This window comes from Dasypus novemcinctus, chromosome 4 (genome assembly GCF_030445035.2).
Source record: "Dasypus novemcinctus isolate mDasNov1 chromosome 4, mDasNov1.1.hap2, whole genome shotgun sequence".
Taxonomy (NCBI): domain Eukaryota; kingdom Metazoa; phylum Chordata; class Mammalia; order Cingulata; family Dasypodidae; genus Dasypus; species Dasypus novemcinctus.
In genome coordinates, this window is record NC_080676.1 from 1,924,995 (window position 1) to 1,942,244 (window position 17,250).

Sequence of the window (17,250 nt, forward strand, 5' to 3'; positions counted from 1 at the left end):
AAATGGACACAGAGAGCAGACAACTGGGGGGGTGGGGGGAAGGGGAGAGAAATAAATAAAAAATCTTTAAAAAATAAAATAAAATAAATAAATAAATAAATAAATTGCCTGAAACCTGGCTTGATCCTCTTAAAAGCTGTATTTCTGTGTTCCCATCAAACACCTGGGGAAGGCTGCAGACCTAGCACCATCTCTATAGCTGTAGTATATTTCTCTATCATTCCCAAAGGGACAACAGAGCAAACGGAAAACCAAAGTCTGGAAAGGTAGATCGAAGGCAGTTTTCAAATCCTTCTCTAATGGAGAGAGAAGGCTTTTTATTCCTCTGGACCCCACAGGAAGCTGTCAGAATTCTCCTGAGCTACTGATAATCAAGGAGAGCTTAGGCTCGGGAAGATTTAGATGCAGCATGCATTGGGTTATTTAAAGTGACTAAGATGAGCATTTACAAATCAAAAGGCGACAATAATCCATTAAAAACTCTACATGACAGTGGTACATGGAAAAAAGACTGTAGGCCAGGGGTTCTTAACCTTTTCTGTTCCACAGGCCCCTTTGCCAGTCAGGTGAAAACCACAGACCCCTTACGAAGTCCACACTGTGCTGCGTATTATTTAATAAATACATTACACCTGTACCAACACATCTCCACAAGAATATTGCTTTATTTCAGTTCAAGCTCACAGACCCTTTATTTAGAACCCCTGCTCTAGCCATTTTGTACAATATGACCTCACTTTTAGAAAAACAAAGTCTTTGCAGGTGTGTATAGAATATTAATGATTCTAGGCTCATCTTTGGACTTTTTTGTATTTTGTAAGCTTCCTGCAGGAAGCATGTATTTCTTTTGTACTCAGAAAAAAAAAAAAAAAAACAACTTATAAACAAAACCCTAAGGATATATCTATACAGGAAAGGGACTGTGTCTTGTTCATTGTTTTATCCCCAGAGTCTGGACTGTTAGATATATAAAATATATAATATATATATAATATATACATAATAAATATATAATGAATAAAGTAGAAGGAAAAAAAATGATTAGTTGGGAATAAGAAAGAGGCATTTTGTGCAGGCAGCATTGTGAAACTGGGAGACTGTCAGGAGGGGATGGAAGGGAAGGGCGCCTTGTGGTGATGCTCCTTTCCCGCTTTCCTCTTCGTGTCCCGCAGCAGTGCTGGAAACATAGCCCAGATGCTGGTGCAGGTAGCACTCTGCTGTCTTCTGAACATCCTCAGACCTTGTTCTTGGGCAGTTCTCCATCTTTTTATTAGAGAAGTTACAGGTTTACAGAACCATCATTCATAAAATACAGGATTTCCATATGCCACCCTGTTATTAATACCTTACATTAATGTGTGGTACATTTGTTACAGTTGACTAAAGCAGTCTTATAATTGGCAGTTCTTAAGGTTCTTATGGTCATGTCTCACTTGTTTTATCTGACTTTCTAGTATTATGGGGATGAAAACTGGCCCATTGGGAATTCAGTTGTTTTCTTTTCTGTGGCCCTTTTAAAAGTTGCTGTGATGCAGAGACTGCTAGAAGATGTTGGGTTTGTCCAGGAGGTTATGGAGGGGTGTCTGCTGGGTTGCTGAGCATTTAGGATGGACACACTGTACCCCCAGGCTGAGTCCCATAAGAGAGACTCTTTGGCCTGGGCCTGTTGTCCGTGCTGATCATAAGCTTCCAAAATGCCTCTCCTTTTCTATTCAGTGCCTCTATCTTGGTACTTACAGAACTAGGCAGTGGGAAAACATTTTGCTTCTCCTATACCAGAAGTTCAACCATGCTGTGCATTGGAATTACCTGAGAGGACTTACAAAATACAAAGATTTAAGAGCCTCACCCCAGAAGATGCTGATTCATTGGGTCCATGGTGGGCCCTGGAATCTTCATTTTAACAGATTCTTATAGGAGATTCTCATGCAGATGTCTCATTGGCCACACTCTGAAAAGCCCTGATCGTCATGAGTTCATACCTGCTGTTCAGGTTATGTAACAGCATCTCCTGATGTTCCTCTGGACACTGCCAGAAGCAGCCCCGTCCTGGAGGAAATCCTGTTAGGCGTATGCTCATTGGAAGGCACGTAGGAGAGAAGATGAGGGGAACATTGGGAGCTGATGATCAGAAAGTAACTAGCAGCCAGTGACAGCCTAATCCGGGGTGAACCACACGGGAATGGAACGAGTCCTGACATGTCGTAAGAAGCCAAGGAGGGAAACAGAGTCCAGCATCACTTTGGGACTGGAGTGATGAAGGGGAGAAATGACGGTAGCTGAGGTGTATGGCAGGAGGTAGAACCATGGTGGGGCTGCCCTTTGGGAGCTGCTCCCTCACAGGAGCTGGAGGGTGGGGCAGAAATGCCCTGGCTTTCCCCTCCAGTTTTCTGCTACTGCCAGATCTAACCAGAATCCATCGGACAAGTGCCTGGGGATGGTGGAGCTCGGAAAGCCAAGGGCTGTTCTACTAACGAGTAACCTGACAGTCAGTCTGCTCATTGGTCAACGCAGAAGCCTTTGGATTCCACCTTTTCAAGGACTTTAACAGTGATTCCCAAAGTAAGCCGTGTGTACCAGGGGGCACACAATATGATTGAGATGGTACACAGTCACATTTTTAAGAAGTATTTAATTTAATATGCATTTTCATAGTAAGTATATAGTGGTAAATAAATGTACTCTAGTACAATGATATGGCCTTTCTTGAGGGTAGCAGGAAAATGACTGATATTTGGAAATCACAAACCTGTTAGATTCCTGAATATTCTTCTTTAAATAGCTTAATTATATCCTGTTCTTTCTTAGTCGTTTTATCCCAGCTGCATCCATGCAGTCATTCATTCAGAGGAAAACACAGTATTCAATTCCTCGTGTGTGAAGCATCCTGCTGGGTTCCCGTACAGATGTGATCTCTGAGCCTGTTTCTCCTCCTAAAAAGTGTCTGAAGCAGTGTTCCCGGAGTTCTAGGGATTCTACAGGCCCTGAACTCCAGCTCCAACTCCCCACCAGTACTCTTCACACCTATGGCTCTGTTCTTTTCAGTTTGCTCTCTGTGACCCATCCTGGACGCTCTCTCCCTAGTCACCGTGGATCCATTGTGGCTTCCTGGCTTGGAGTCCTCACTTATCCTCCAGACGCTGCAAACTGGGGACCCCTGAGAGCAGCTTCTCTGGAAGGAGTAAGGGTTGTAGGGTTGCCCATGCATTTCCCTGGCAGCAGCTCTGGTACTTGTTCCATCCCTTCCTGCTTGGTACCTGATGGAGGCCCTGGAAGACAGGGATGGTCTGACATCCAGGTGATTTACCACCACAATGTAGATGACAGCACAGTAAACCCAGGGAAATGGGGTCATGGAGAATTGAGTCTACGTGGCATAGGCCACAGGGCTGCAGTGGGCTAGGGTTCATTGTCTCCAAACAGTTAGGATGCTGGGCTGGGGATTGGATGGTGAACTGAGCTAATTGAATGAAAGCAAAGCTTGCTGCTGATTGGCTACAGGGAGGATCCAAATAGAGGCCAGAGGAACTAGAGTAGTGCAAGAGGGCTCACTGTTTAAAAAGTTCCTAACTGGACAGAGGAATAGTAGAAACACTTGTATAGGCACACATGGGTTTTTGTTGTAGGTTTATGTGGGGAAGGATCTGGGAAGGGACAGTCCCTTCCCTCAAGGAGTTCATTGTAAAATTAGTTTTACAAAAACTTAAATGGCACTTCCTGTAAGCAAGTACTGTGACACTTGTGCCTCATTTAATCCTCACAACAACCCTATGAGTAGATGCTACTATTCCCATTTTACAGAGCCACGGGGAGGGTAAGTAATTAGCTCAAGTGACAACTGGGATTTGAACCCAGGCAGTCTAGTTCCAGAGCCACCTCCTTAACCACTGGGCTCTGCTGCCTCTCGGAAGCACAGAACACAATTGGAATAAAGCAGAATCATTCCTAGAATACAAAAATATTCCAAATATGTCGGAGTTGACGGACCCGAAGGGTATTGGGAATAAAAGACAAAGAGAGATTGGGATCAGGGGATCTGCAAGCATTGATTCCTCAAACTCATCAGACAAGTTTATTAATATCAGGGGCTTCTTTATATACCCCAAGCAACCGTGAGAACCAGCAACTATTCTAGCTAACTATTCCCATAATTTCATTAATGAAAACACAATGCACAGTGGATAAGAGAGTAACTAAAGCCCAAGATGTTCTATTATGTTATTGAAACAAGTATACTCATAAATCTTGTTGCCCAGGTTACTTGAGATATCAAGTCTGGGTTCTGCTGGAATGTTATGTTTCCCAGAGCGATTAACCACCTGCACGTACATCTTCAGGGACAGCATGACCCAGTGGTCAGAAAGTAACTTGCTACCATGGAAACAGCATGCCTTTGTTTCCCACATTTCCCCCTTTTTGTTTTAGTCAGGGTGGCTGCCTGTTTTAGGTTGCCCTCCTCTGAGAGTCTTACCCGTCATTGACTACCAGCCAAGCGCTCTGACCATGGGGAACTATATCAGGGTTTTAGCAAGTACCAAATTGTTAGCTTGTCCCATTGCGTCAACATGGTGCAGTCTTTGACAGACTTCTCTCGTCCCAGGCAAGCAGCAACAATGAGCAACAAGATTAATACACAAAATCCTATTCCTAATGCTAATAAAAAATGTTGAGACTTCCACCAATCTACTGGATTAAACTTATTAAAATGAGAAATTAAATCATTAAAGATATCTTTATCATCAGCTACATCAATTTGATTATGAGACATTTCTAATATTCTTTTTTGTAATTCTATTTCTAATGACATATTACCTTTATGACCTATCAAATGGTTTTTAATCTTTTCCCAATCAAACATAGAATTATTATAAGCAAGTGGAGTAATACAAAAAGTTACTTTCATTCCAATCACATTTCAATCCCCTTAGTAGATTTAAGTTATATACTTGATCTCTAAGATGTAAACCTGCTTATTCTAAATCACTAACTCTACTATTTAATTCTTCATCAATATGTTCTTGACTATGCCATAAGTCACTAGCATTCTTATGCCATTCATGAACATATTGTTGAGTCTGCACCATCTTATGCAAGGCCACAGTAGCTGTAGCGGCAGCTGCAGTGACACCAATCAGTCCTAGTATGCCAGCTATTATCAGTCCCACAAATCGCTTTGAGCACTTCAGGATTTCTTGAGCCATATGGAACAGCAGTTGACTATCAGGTGATGATTGCCAAATTCAGTTTAGTTGCACTGGAATCCACACTCCCCACCACCTTCGAGCCATTGTAATGAAATCTCCATTCTGTAAAATGTTCTCAGACAAACAGGTATGCAGAGCCCCACTTTTATGAAATAGAGCATTCTTGGTTATAGTTAATTTTCCAACCACAAACACATAAGGATCTCTTACACATGCCTGAAAATGATGAATTTGATTTAAATGCAGATATTGACCCTTCTTACTATTATTCCCAATCCATTCTATAGTAGGAGCTATTCCTAGAAAAACTTTCCACAGATTCTTCTGCTTGTGTATAGATGTAGTATTACACCATGGAGAAGGGATCCATTTCCCTTTCTGTTTCCAAACACTATTATTTTTAATAAAAATTTTTTGTTGTCCTTTACTATTTAGGCCATGCCAAATAAATCTGTCATTATATTCAATGGGACTCCCCATAGGGGCACTTTCCCACACTATTCCATAGGAATCATTAAAAATGACAGATCCTCTTCCTATATGGCACGCTTGCCATCCTTCTTTATCCCTACTGTCTTTTTGTGGACAATCATAAGTAGGATTTTTGGTCATGATTAAATCGTAAGAGGGAAATAAAGTCACAATAAACTGAGTATTATTTTTGAAGACAGTTATGGCCCAGTTTTTAACATACATCCAGGAAGGATGGTTACCCATGCATAAGGGTTGATAATCAAATGGTAATACGAGATTATAGATTCTTTGTCCTTCTTCATAGGGTTTAATTGGCAGTCAATCATCAATTGGTCCAGGGAATATATGGGTCTTATTTAGATATATATGAAAGAATGGATCTTTTCAGGTTAACACTCTAAGTAATGGGGGGTTAGGTATGTAGGCCCAATAAGTGTAATTACCGGCAACTTCCTCATTACTTACTATCACCATCATCAGAAGTTGCAGGAGACCCCAGCTCTTTATTCCGAGGTTTAATCCTCTTCGCAGGTAACCAAATTTGTTTTCCATTTTCTGAAATGACAAGAGCATATCCTCACCCCCACACTTTAATCCTGCCTTTTTTCCATTCATTGTTTAAAATATCTTTCCAGAATATTGGTTGATCTTCATTTCCTGTGTCCACTGTAGATGTCTGACATTTTCCAAAGTGACATCCTGCAGGTGTCAATGAATTATAAACATTAAGAAAATTCGAAGTAAATAAAGCTTTTGCCAATTGATCTTTAGGTGTTATAATACCATCATCTCCCCCTTTTTGTTTTAAAAGCATAGTTTTTAGGGTATGATGGCTGTGTTCAACTATGGCTTGACCTGTAGGATTATATAGAATACCAGTAATATGCTCAACAGCATACATAGAACAAAAAGAAGTAAAAGGCTTACTAGTGTAAGAAGGGCCATTATCAGTTTTAATTTTCAAGGGGCGTCCCATCACAGGAAAAGCAGACCACAAATGGGAACGAACATGATGAAAACGTTCACCACTTTGTGTAGTAGCCCACAAAAAATGAGAGCAAGTATCAATGCAAACATGGACATATCGTAATTTACCAAATGATGGTATGTAAGTAACATCCATCTGCCACAGTTGATTAGGAGCCAGGCTTCTGGGATTAGTCTCAGCCTGAAAAGGCACTGTAGTTAAGGGTCCACAGGTGGGACAGGTGCTAATAATTTTGAGCTTGATGTTTTGTTAATTGAGGAAATTTATGTTTAAGTCCCTTGGTATTAATATGAGTCAATGCATGATATTTACTGGCATCTTGCAAACATCCTACTAATAAATCAGCTCTTGCATTTCGGGTAGCTAGAGGACCAGGAAGGGAAGAATGAAACCGGATATGAGTAATATATATGGACTGACTTCTTTGCCAAATGAGAGCTTGAAGGTTGGCAAGAAGTTGAGATCATTAATAATAAAAATATGAGCTGTTTCAATATGAGCTACAGTTAAACCCACATATTGAGAATCAGAGACAATATTCAAGGGCTCTTGAAATGTTTGTAAAATCTTAATGATGGCTGAAAACTCTGTGCGTTGAGCAGACGAATAAGGAGTTTGTCAAACCTGTTCTTTCTGAGAAGTAACGTATGCTGCTTTTCCATTACTACTATTATCAGTAAATACTGTCCAAGATGGTTGGGCTATGCACACAGCCCTGAAAAGCATTGCAAAAGTCTGTTGTTGGGTTTTTTACAGATAGAGGAATGCAGCTGGCTTGAGTTGTTTAAGAAGACACTAAAGAAAGTTTTAGCAAGTTTTAAAACAAAGTGATAGCAACACAGCTGGACATTAACTTCTCGCAACAAACTAGCAGTGTCTGGGATAGCTGCATACTACAGTGTTGTTACTTTAATCTATAATAAGAGGTTGTTTTGTGACACATACTCTTTTATAATAATTAAAACCATAATTAACCACATTGTACTTCTCTTTAATATTACGCTGAAATATTGGTAACTTTATACACTCTTAAGCATTCATAGGAACCTTTTACTCATACAACTTTAATTAACAGAGGGTTAAAAGAAAGAAGAAACTTGTTAATTTTATAACACTTTAAAACACCTTCTATTCGACTTATAACATATTAAATGAACTTAACTATTACTTTAATTTTTCTTTGAAGGTAAAAGAACAAATCTCTTATAATTAGTTTGGAATAAAAGGCTACTTTTCAGGATTTGGTTTTGAGAAAGCAGTTTTGAACATTGTGTTCCTTTAAAAGAGATAAGACTTCCTTTTTTGAACACCGAGGAAATGATAAGGTTAAAGCACAAGAAGCTATTTTGATAAAACAGACTTTCTTTGTATACTGATTATTCAGGATAAAAACTTTTACCAAAACAGATTAATGATTTGAGAGGCTTTGAGAAAGAACAAAATTTTAACTTTGCATTAGTATACTGCTTAATACTAAACCTTTTAAAATTTTATAGATCGACCCATCAAATTTTATTTAACTTTAATCATAAAAATTTCTTTTCCACGAACCTTCTACATTTTAGTATTCACCTAGGTTTTGTTCCACATTCTACTCTTTCCCAATAATCAATCATTTTATCTTAGGACAAAATCATCTCCTGTTTCCTTAATAATAAAAACACATTTTATACATTCTACATAGGTAAGTTACCAAAACCATTTTGGAAACTGTTTCCAAGCAAACTTCTTACAACATACAGTTACCATTAACACTAAACAAGCTTGTTGAAATAATAAACTTTTTTTTTTTTTTTTTTACTTTAAATATTTAGTAGCATGCAATACTAGAAACAGTCTCCTAGAAGCACGTTGACAGGGGAGGCTGGCTGCCGACGAGTTTTCCTGTTATAAAATTACCTCTTATTATTATTATTAATTCAGGTTTGTTTAATAATGACTTTTTGGAATTAGCCATTTAAACACTTTAATTTAAACAATGCTTCATAAAACTTCTTATAATTATTTATAACCATATGGACTATAATTATATTATTTTAAGACAAATTTTACCTTCACAGAACACATTTCCTTACTTAAAGTTACCACAATACCTTTTACAACTTGCATTTAAGTTCCAAGAGTTTATGAAAATTAGCCATCCTACTTTAGGACAAAACACACTTTTTAGAAAAAACTTATTAAATTTCAGTCAGCATTTCCACAAACTTTTAATCTTTAATATTCATTTAAGTTTTGCATCCTTCATTTTATCCTGTGAAGAAAAATAAGCTATTCATTTCAATCTAGGCAAGAACAACTTTTTATAAAAAGACTTATAGTAATTTTGTTAATGAAGACTTACAATTTTTATCATTGTAGAGATCTTATTAACATTTAAACTTAAGTATTAATATAAGTGCTTATTTAATTTTTGGCCATTTGAATAGAGCTCTTTTTAAAATTTTTATTATATTACCATCTGGAGGTATCAAAATATACACTGACATTGAACAAACAGACAAACACAGAACAATTACAACATATTAACAGAAACATACAGTTTGCAATTAACTCATAATTCTTACTTTCTTGGTATAGCTGTTTTTAAATTCTCCATTATATCACATTTTAGAGTTTACTTTTTAAGATTTCTTCTGGAATCCATGTTGCCTGTAACATGCAAGCTTGTACTTGGAAACATTTTTGTTAGTTATCAGAAATCAGTTAAGATAACTTGAGCAGCATAAATGTAGTTAAGCTCTAATTTAGCAGTTTAGACAGACCGTTAACACACATTTTTGGATTATTACTCTGTAACACTATACTGAGACTTGAAGTTCAGCAGTAAACTATTGATTTAAAACTGAAAATTCCTTTTTAAACCTTGATAAAAATTTTGTACTGATTTTATTATCTTGGTTAAATAAGCCCAATCAGAATTAGCATGGAAACAAAACAGAACACCACTGTTGCCATGTTTTTCTCTTTTTTCAGTGGCTTAACTCTATTAACCCCCACTAGCCCACAGCTACATTGTCATGTAGACAGCAGGGGGGTTGCAGAGTTGCTGCCAGAACAGTTTCCTTATCTTATTGAACACTTTAAGAGAGAGCTTTCTTACAAGCCTGATTTCACTAACAAGGACTTTATTCAGTATTTTTGCCCATTTAAAATCTTTCAGTAGTTTAAAAGGTATTGGCTCAGGATGAAACTCGACACCCCCTTGCAGATTCTTTGTATCTGGTGGTATTGCATGCAATGTTACTGGGAAAGCAGATAATAATTGTTTAACATAAGGCAAAGCATTGGCAACATCTGAAAACATTTCTAATTTAGGCTTAGTAACAGAAGGCAATTCAGTAGGTGCAGAGGGTTGTACTGGATACACAGAAGATGTTTCATTAGGACACTTCACTGAGCTTTTATTGATGAAAGGGTTAATGTCAGGATGAGGGAAAAAACCTGATGGTTCCCCATTTGCCTCAACTTCCTGTTCTTGTTCCAATTTACTTTCTTTCATTTCAAATTTACTTATGGGCTTAGCAAATATAGTAATTTTATCTTTCTCTCCTTCTTTAGACTGTAAAGGATCTAGGGCTGCTGCAGTTTGTTGTCCTAAAGCTCACACCGACAGGGGTATAGTTATCTTTTTTGGTATGCTCTAAGTGGCGCCTTCATTACTTGTTTCCACTGTTTAAGATTTAAAAGATTTTTTCCTTGTGGCTGAAACCAATAACAGTGTTTTTGTACTAGAGCAAAAAGTTGAAGTAAATTAGCAGTTTTTACTGAGACTCCGACAGTATTTAAAAGAGATTTTAGTACCTGTGAGTATTCTTCCAGCCATCCTGGTTGATTACCCATACCCTGATGCTAGCAGAAAACAGGATTAATTAAAATTCTTACCACTGTGTGGTCAGACTCCAGTCACCCTTTGATGGATGCCTCAACCTTTCAGGAAGGTTTTCAGTTCCGCGTTCCCAATACTGCCTTGGAAGAATCTCTGCTGCAGTCACTACTTCGGGCCCCACGTCAGGCGCCAGATGTCGGAGTCAACGGACCCGAAGGGTATCAGGAATGAAAGACAAAGAGAGATTGGGATCAGGGGATCTGCGAGCATTGATTTCTCAAGCTCATCAGACAAGTTTATTAATATCAGGGGCTTCTTTATATATCCCAAGCAACTGTGAGAACCAGCAACTATTCTAGCTAACTATTCCCATAACTTCATTAATGAAAACACAGTGCACAATGGATAAGAGAGTAACTAAAGCCCAAGATGTTCTATTATGTTATTGAAACAAGTATACTCATAAATCTTGTTGCCCAGGTTACTTGCAATATCAAGTCTGGGTTCTACTGGAATGTTATGTTTCCCAGAGAGATTAGCCACCTGCACGTACATCTCCAGGGACAGCATGACCCAGTGGTCAGAAAGTAACTTGCTACCATGGAAACAGCATGCCTTTGTTTCCCACACAAATGCTATAGGAGAAGAAAATGGTTCTTTAGGAATATAAAAAAAAGGATAATTAATTTTGCCATCTAGGGAGATATGTAAATTTTTACTGATCTGGATTTCAGAGTATGACCTGGGATTTGGGGGGATTGGAGAGATACATTGAGCTAAAAGTTCTTTCAGGTGGGGGGACCGGATCATCTAAAGCCGGAGACATAGTGGCACTGAGGTACTAGGAGAGTGATGGATGAGGCTACCAAGGAAAGTGGAAGCACACTGCACAGTAAGTCGTACTGAAGAGTGTTACCAGAATCATCATTGTCCATATAAACCCCAGGTTCCTTATAGCACTGGGCAGAACCTCTACTCCAGTTGATGAATCCTCACTTTAAACATTCCTCCGTCTTGGCTCCAGTTGTTGCTCTACCTGGAAGGATGTATCTAGTTCCTTTTCCTCTGAGATGCCTGGCGGGCTCCAGGGACTTGAAAAAAGCAATTATCTATCAAATAGCAGATGGCTGTGTAGATTAGCCCCAATGAGTAAAAACACAGTGATGTGAACAAAAGCTGGTGATTAGCTGGTTGAATAACAACAGGCCATCTGAGCACAGATGTACTGGAAACAAGGGCAGGATCAGATACTAACGTTTTTATTTTCTTGGGTTCATTAACAATGCATTCATTATTTCAATACCACTCTGATGTTAACAGTAGGGAGACATGGAGAGAGGGCTAACTTTTACATCACAGCAGTCTCATTTTAATTAAAATAACAGTTTCCTTAAAATTTCATGGTAAAAATGACTTAATATTACTTTCCCTCCAGTTGTAAAAATGGTAACATGCTTTCTGGGAGGCTTGTTTTAGAATTCCAAACTAAGCATTTTTAGTTGAGTTTACATAACTACTATTTAAAAAGAAAACATTCACACTGTTCATGAATGCACACAGGGTCTATAATGTAAAAAGAAGAAAAGGGTAGACAGTCAAAGCTGTCCAAATCTTTTAGGGAACCATTCCATGTCTGATCAATGGGGAATTAAAAAAATACTAAATTGAAAGTTTCTAAGATGCTGCTTGTTTAAATCCCTACTAGACTCCAGGATCTCCCAACTCTCAATTAAATGAGACATTAAGTGGGGAGAGGAAAGATCACAGACAATTCAAAGAATGGTTAAACTAAAACTAGTCAAAATATGATACAGAAATTGTAATTGTAAACATGTTTAATTTAAGAGTGTATCCAATATTCAGGAGCACACTAACATTCTACAGACATCATCCAAAAGCCTAAATAATGTAGGCACTGGTGGCGTACAAGCACCAAACATGATACATATTCAACAAAGAGATGGTCAAAATATTAAAATCATAGAGTTTCTAAAAGGTCAAATTTTGTTAAAAGATGCTTTTACTCTTATGGGTTTTTTTGTGGAGAAGGAGAGATGTCTCTAAGACATGGTAAGAAAGATAATTTATATTTCCAATAATGGGTGCCTTCAAAGGAATAGATATTTTTGCTGAATTGTGACTATTTTACCTTTTTTTTATTGTTTTTGTTTTGAAGATACATAGATCTTTTATAACAAAAAAATGTTATATTTAAAAATATGAGAGTTTCCCATATACCCCACACCCAACATCCCCTCCCCTACCACATCAGCAACTTCTTTCATCATTGTGGCGTGTTTGTTGCATTTGGTGAATACGTTTTGGAGCACTGCTGCACTGCATGTTTACATTGTAGTTCACACTCTCCCCAGTCCATTCAGTGGGTTATGGCTGGATATATAGTGTCCTGCATCTGTCCCTGCAATATCATTTAGGACAATTCTTAAGTCCCGAAAATGCCCCTACGTCACATCTCTTCTTCCCTCTGCCTGCCCTCAGCAACTACTGTGGCCACTTTCTCCACATCAGTGCTACAGTTTCTTCCATTACTAGTCACAATAGTTCTATAGTAGAATACCAGTATACTTTTTGACAAATGTTTTGTCCATGCATGCCTTTTGGACGTGGTTAATCTATGGACTGCTTTGTCCACCCCCCGAGAGTCAACAATTGAATCTCATCTCACCCTGGCCCATGTTCCTAATAATTAGGCACGTAATGAAGATTACGAAACTGAAAGCAGTGTTATTAGCAAGAGGCAGCCCTGTGTGGTATGTTGGTCACGAGTTAATATTTTTTATTGTTTTATTTATTCCATTGTGACTCTGAGGTCATTATTTCTGAGTAAGTCCTCTCTCTGACATTTAGGTAATTCATCACCAGATGGACAGTGATGGTGATAGTTGGGTTTACATTAATCTGTTCTTCCACATTGTATTATAGTTTGTCTACCTTCTCTAGGTACGTAAAGAAAGTAAACAAGGTACAAAATAAACTCATTGTGCCTTCTGAGAACATCAGTTTTGTTTGAGGCTGTAGGGGAAGGAAGGGAGATAATATAAATAAGTTTCATTTTTTATGATAAACATTTTAAAGTTTATATTAAAGTGGTATGGACATATTATGGAAAATAATGCAAAATTGGCAAGGCTTTTTTTTTTTCTTTTTCTTTTTTTTTAATTAATTTTGTAAAAATATTACATTAAAAAAACAATATGAGGTCCCATTCAACCCCACCACCACCACCCCACCACTCCCCCCCCAGCAACGCTCACTCCCATCATCATGATACATCCATTGCATTTGGTAAGTACATCTCTGGGTATCTCTGCATCTCACGGTCAGTGGTCCACATCATGGCCCATACTCTCCCACATTCCATCCAGTGGGCCCTGGGAGGATTTACAATGTCCGGTGATTGCCCCTGCAGCACCATCCAGGGCAACTCTAAGTCCCAAAGGCGCCTCCACATCTCATCTCTTCCTGCTATTCCCCATACCCATATCAGCCACCATGTCCACTTTTCCCACTCCACTCCAATGCCACCTTTTCTCTGTGGACCTTGGATTGGTTATGTCCGTGGCATCTCTATGTCAAGAGGAGGCTCAGATTCCACATGGATACTGGATGCAATCCTCCTGCTTTCAGTTGTAGGCACTCTAGGCTCCATGGTGTGGTGGTTGTCCTTCTTCAACTCCATCTTGGCAGGGCTTTTAATGGTGAGTCTAAGCAGGAAATTTCCCACTTAGCGAGGCCACTTTCATTATCTCACAAACTCCAGAACGTGGGAGTGGGGTGAGGGAGTGGTATGTATTAGTTCATTCTCATTATCTTTTAGGGATTCTTTAGTGAAAAGCTTTGAGAAGTGTTGCCTGGAAGCATCAAGGAAAACAGCATAAACTTTGGCTAACTAGAGGTTCATCTGGTCACACTTATGGATGGACCCCATTCAGTACACTTTTCTGAAAAAGCATAATGCTTAAATCAGCCAAGCATAAATGATACATCACTAATTATCCTATTTATAAGGCTTCAACATTTAGAGAATAGTTTAAAGATGTCCAGATGGCTCTCTTTACAGTTTCCTGGTGGAGAACTACCCATTCACTCATTGACCTGCTTGGTTGCCTCATTTACCTCTTGTGGTGTGGAAAGTTCCCTGGTTTATACTCACCTCCCTGGATTCCTGCAGGTAGAGATCCCCTCCGTACAGACTGGGATGATGATGACGATGACGATAGCCAACATCGTGCTTCCTGTGTGTCAAGCACTGCTCTAAGTGTGTTTAAGTTTCACAGCAACCCTGTGAGGTAGTTATCACCATTTTAAAGCTGAGGAAACTGAGGCAAAGAGAGTTAAGCAATTTGTCGAAGGTCACATAGTTTAAAATGGCAGAACCAAAAACAGACCCTGGGCAGCCTGGCTCCAGAGCCCTGCCTTGAAACATTCTCTCTTCTGCCCCTTATCATAGAAATTATTAAGTATTTACTGTTTACAAGTCCAGAATTCATGAAGTCATTGAAAGGCATGTTGGAGAATTACTTGAATCCCATGAATGACTATTATAAGAGCAAAGAGGGATCTGGTAGAATAAGACAATAATGACAGTTGGTGCTTCCAGGTAGAATCAATTGGCTAACAAAAGAAAACTAAAGAAGTCCTGGATAGATTTTTAAAAATGATTTTCTTTATGATCATGCTTTGACTTTCTTGTGTGAAACAAATGTTGTATGGTACTATTGGGCAGTTTTGTCCAAAAAGCACTTGATATAGTCATTTTTCAGAGAATTAGTGACCTTTTCCCAATTGTTTTCAGAAAGGACAATCTATAGCAGATAAATTCTTTTCTGAAAGTTATCTTTGACTTAGCTTTAGCATAGAAAACTAGATAACCATAGGAACTTGATTATACCAAGTGTTAGTATGTGTAAAAAGCAGACTCATCTGTGATCGATTATCCTATCTCAGAAAAGGTGAGCCTGAGGTAGCCTCACCTGTGCCCCACCACTCCAGGTTTCTTAATTTTTCTTTATCATGGAAAAAGAAAGAACCCTTCCCCTAGCAACGACTCAGGTGCTATGTTGCTGCTTCTATGGCTGCTGTGAACTTCTTTTCCATATCAGGAAAGTGTGGATGTGGGTCTGCTCACACGCATGTGAATTTAATTTCCCTCTAGTTGACAGTTTCCTTCCTTAGTACTGTGCCTTTTGGAGGCAAAATCTGCATTGTTTCTAAATCATACTGAATGATTAGGGACATTTCTTCATCCCTGGAGTGGCCCCTCCAGCAGCCTGGACTCATTCCAAGGAAAGAAACATTTTTAGGCACAGTTAAACAAGCTTTCAAGGAGTGCCGAAAAGTGAGTTACCTTCAAGAAAATAAGGCTTTCAGTAGTTTAAATCCAGAAGCACAAATTTTGGTTAAGCGGAGGAGGGGGAATGGCCATTTATTATCACCATATTCTTTTTGGACTTTGGTAATTGGAGTAGAGATGAACTAGCCAATATAAAGCAACTTGGAGTCCAGTCCTGTGAAGTTCTGTTTATCAGTGTCTCGACAATGACCAAAATTAAACTTCACTTTTATGCTTTAGGGCCTGAAATTTTGAAGACGGTTGATATTGAAATGGAAACTTAATGTTCAGAGAGGTCTCTTTGCCCGGAGCATAGAGCTACGGATACTGTAAATCACCAGAGACCCCTGGCAATAGCCTTTGCCTCCAAATGCCATATTCTCCCACCCAGTAATCTGCCTCATAGGTTTCACTCCACTTGGCTTTATCTACAACAAGCTACCATTTATCTGTGCATTGCATCAAGGTCTAATAGTTTCTGCCTGTACTTGATGCTGGTTTTTCCTTCCAGTGCTAATGGAAGCAGAGTCCTTTCTTCCTGGTGGTAGATCCATTAACCAGGCTGCACTGAGGACAGAGAAGGTGAACTTTTCCTTGCAGGACTGATAATCCTAAGCAGAATATGAAAGATGAAATTTCATTTTTATCTAGGAAAATGCTTAACTGTGATTTCTCCCTGGAGAGCTTCTTTGAGCTTAAAAGAGTGAGCGGGTTCTTTAGAAAGTCCTGCTGGGAGCCAGCATTTCACAGGAATGGTCTGAGGTTCCAGTGAAGGGTTTATCACTGGGCAAACCTGAGCATTAGGCAAACAAGAGAAGCAAATTCTAGGAATCTCGGGGTCATTAGGTAGATGTAGACTGTTGTCATACTGGGGTTTTTATGTCTATTGGTTTGAAGGTACATGATCAGGTATTTTACTTCCATGCTTTAATAGTCTTGTAGCCTTAAACACACTGACTTATGTCTCTTTTTGCCTGTGTATGCTGGATAAACTCCTTCACCTAGCAAAACTTGTTCTTCCCTGCCCCGGCAGCATAAGGCTCTGTTTGAGGTGCGTTAGAATCCACATGTCCTTTCACTGAAGCCTTCTGAGTGCAGGGAGGATAACCCTTGGGCATAAGCATGCCCAGAACAAAATATGTATTGATAAGATGGCTGTTTCTGCAAAAGGTGCTTCTGACTTAGTTTTGTCCTCTCTGGCACGGGCATCCTCAGACACCAGAATGAAAGTATTAGTTGTGAATGCTTGGATCCTTACTTAAGAATGATAAATAAATGAATAAATAAATTCACATATACTAAACCAGTGCAACCTCCTCTCCTCCCCTTAAGTTTGGTCTCATTGTGGTACATCATTCCTTTTGCTCCAATGCAGGGGATCTGGCAAGACAGTGGGCTAGAA

The 17,250-nt window shown here is 38.9% G+C and overlaps 1 protein-coding gene across 6 annotated transcripts in view; it reads left to right on the forward strand.

Moving 5' to 3' along the window:
* LOC101441506 (transmembrane protein 108) overlaps positions 1-17,250 on the forward strand; it is a 438,561-nt gene that overhangs the window by 123,992 nt on the left and 297,319 nt on the right. The window lies entirely within an intron of this gene.